Source organism: Coregonus lavaretus, assembly GCF_964263955.1.
Source record: "Coregonus lavaretus genome assembly, contig: HAP1_SCAFFOLD_1306, whole genome shotgun sequence".
NCBI lineage: Eukaryota > Metazoa > Chordata > Actinopteri > Salmoniformes > Salmonidae > Coregonus > Coregonus lavaretus.
This window is the reverse complement of record NW_028165488.1, coordinates 99,088-102,500: the sequence shown is the minus strand read 5'-3', so window position 1 is coordinate 102,500 and position 3,413 is coordinate 99,088.

Here is a 3,413-nt window from a genome sequence, read left to right as displayed (position 1 = left end):
ATGTGGTCTATTCAGATGGAATTCAAAACTGTGACAAATGAGACAAGCATTTTTGTCATTTACATAATTATTCACTCCACCGATATGTCTTTCCCCAGTAACAAAAGAAAATAGCTGTGAGTTTCTCTAGCACACAGAAGACAGCACAATGTTTAGAGGTGTTTCAGCACAACGGTTGTCGGGTGAAATGTCTTTCTTTCCAGAAAACCGAGTTATGACATTCCAAAGAACTTTGCTTCGTTTTTTTTAAACGAACAACTAAATTCTGAATATGAATAAGTCAAATATCAAAATACATGAAATAAGTTTGGACGTCACGGGGGAGACTGTTGAAAAGCAACAATCAAACAGCAAGCACACTGTGACATGATGATGCACAGGATAGAGGTGTGGTGCAAAGACAGTGTTTCACTGATCCTCCAGCATTCCCTGCTGCTTCACTATTCCTCCAGAATTCCCTCCTGCTTCACTATTCCTCCAGAATTCCCTCCTGCTTCACTATTCCTCCAGCATTCCCTCCTGCTTCACTATTCCTCCAGCATTCCCTCCTGCTTCACTATTCCTCCAGCATTCCCTCCTGCTTCACTATTCCTCCAGCATTCCCTCCTGCTTCACTATTCCTCCAGCATTCCCTCCTGCTTCACTATTCCTCCAGCATTCCCTCCTGCTTCACTATTCCTCCAGCATTCTCAGCTGCTAGAGAGATAATGTCAATGTTCTGTACTCTACCACACACTCTTTCTTTCTCTCTCTCTAACCTCACCTTTTCCACTCTTTCTCTCTCTCTCTCTAACCTCACCTTTTCCACTCTTTCTTTATGTTCGTTTACCACGGAGGTATTAGGTTGAACAATAAGCTCATTGGGTGCAAATACTTGTCGCAGGTTGTTAAAACAGAAACCTTGACAAGCATGTGTTGAAATTCCTATCACCTTGTTATACTTCACTCTTGTTGTTGTGTCCTTTTCTTTTTGTACTGGTTAAAATGCTGCTGCTGCTGACGACGACGATGATGATACTTTGCCTGAGTGTACCATATTTTATTTTTGGGATTTATTTTTACTCAACATGTTGCAGTGAGTGTTTAAAAAGGTATACTCATCTTGTGCTCTGAAAGAGAATACTGTCTAGGGAGTACAGGTCAACTGTGCTGGCTACTGCTAGAGCAGTTCAAAACAAAGCCAAATCACATGTCACATGGTACTGTCTCCCCCTAGCCCCTAGCTCCTAGCTCCTAGCTCCTAGCTCCTAGCTCCTAGCTCCTAGCTCCTTGACCTCTAGGACTAGCCAATACAATACATACAGGTGTGCCATGTTCCCTCCTGAGTCCACAGGGGGGCTAACTACTCCTGAGTCCACAGGGGGCTAACTACTCCTGAGTCCACAGGGGGGCTAACTACTCCTGAGTCCACAGGGGGGCTAACTACTCCTGAGTCCACAGGGGGGCTAACTACTCCTGAGTCCACAGGGGGGCTAACTACTCCTGAGTCCACAGGGGGGCTAACTACTCCTGAGTCCACAGGGGGCTAACTACTCCACTACGGCTATCTATCCATGGGGTGATGGCCAAATAAATCTTGCCTTCTATGGTCTATAGGAGCTTCAGAGAGGGCTACTGCACAAACAAACTAATGGGAAAAGGTGAATGGATGCATTTCATATGCCAGTTAGTCCATTTACTCGACCAGTTGTCTGGGTGTAACATGTGTTTTGATATTGTGTGTCAGTGTGGCATGATAATAGTGTTAAGTAAGCATTAGTACTGTACTGACTTAGACATGGGGGGAATACCTACCTGGGGCTCTCTCTGACCCCTCTGTGACCTGCTGAGGTTAGAGGTTAGAGGTCAGCCGGGGTGGAGAGAGAGAGAGGGAGACTGACGGGGTGAGAGGGTCTTGCCAGGGGTGGAAAAGAACACGAGGACAGTGTGTGACAGGGAAGGGTATGTGTGTGTGCGTGTGTGTGTGTGTGTGTCTGTGTGTTTCTCCCCAGCCCGGTCACACAGCCCTGTTGTCTTGCCAACGGTTTGGCTCCACCCCTGGTTGCTGCTCTGCCCTCTCACCACTCCCATGGTGCCGTTCCCATGACAACCTTCACTTTCTGTTCCTGGATGCTGAACAGAGGGGTTGCCATGCCAACCTTCACTTCCTGGTTACTAACCAGAGGGGGCGGGGCTGAATGACTGGAGATACTCAAGTGAGGACATGCAATGAGGTGCACTGCCGTTACGAGGTGCTGAAATATCTGGGTGTAGGCTATAAGACTACAACCCTTCACCATCTTGGTGTGTAGGGCTAAGACTACAACCCTTCACCATCTTGGTGTGTAGGGCTAAGACTACAACCCTTCACCATCTTGGTGTGTAGGGCTAAGGTTACAACCATTCACCATCTTGGTGTGTAGGGCTAAGACTACAACCATTCACCATCTTGGTGTGTAGGGCTAAGACTACAACCATTCACCATCTTGGTGTGTAGGGCTAAGACTACAACCATTCACCATCTTGGTGTGTAGGGCTAAGACTACAACCATTCACCATCTTGGTGTGTAGGGCTAAGACTACAACCCTTCACCATCTTGGTGTGTAGGGCTAAGGTTACAACCATTCACCATCTTGGTGTGTAGGGCTAAGACTACAACCATTCACCATCTTGGTGTGTAGGGCTAAGACTACAACCATTCACCATCTTGGTGTGTAGGGCTAAGACTACAACCATTCACCATCTTGGTGTGTAGGGCTAAGACTACAACCATTCACCATCTTGGTGTGTAGGGCTAAGACTACAACCATTCACCATCTTGGTGTGTAGGGCTAAGACTACAACCATTCACCATCTTGGTGTGTAGGGCTAAGACTACAACCATTCACCATCTTGGTGTGTAGGGCTAAGACTACAACCATTCACCATCTTGGTGTGTAGGGCTAAGACTACAACCATTCACCATCTTGGTGTGTAGGGCTAAGACTACAACCATTCACCATCTTGGTGTGTAGGGCTAAGACTACAACCATTCACCATCTTGGTGTGTAGGGCTAAGGTTACAAGCATTCAGCCATGATTATTGAGAGTGACTGGGTCAGCTCCAGTGGAACGTCAGACTCAGTAATTTCAGTATAATACTCCTTCCTGTCAGTATGCAACTTCTTCTTCTATGTTTTCTGACAGTCAGTGATCTTTTTACTTTTATTTTGTCTGAATATAATAGAATCAACAGTGAACAAAAACACAAAATAAATAAACAAACAGGCCAAACCAGGGATTGGTTCCTCAGGACCAATAGGATCATGACCACTGAACCAGCTGACTCAGGGGTCTCTCGACGCAGTCATGGGCTATTTAGTGCACTAGTTTTGACCAGCGCCCATATGGCTCTGGTCACAAGTAGTGCACTACGTAGGGAATAGGGTGCCAT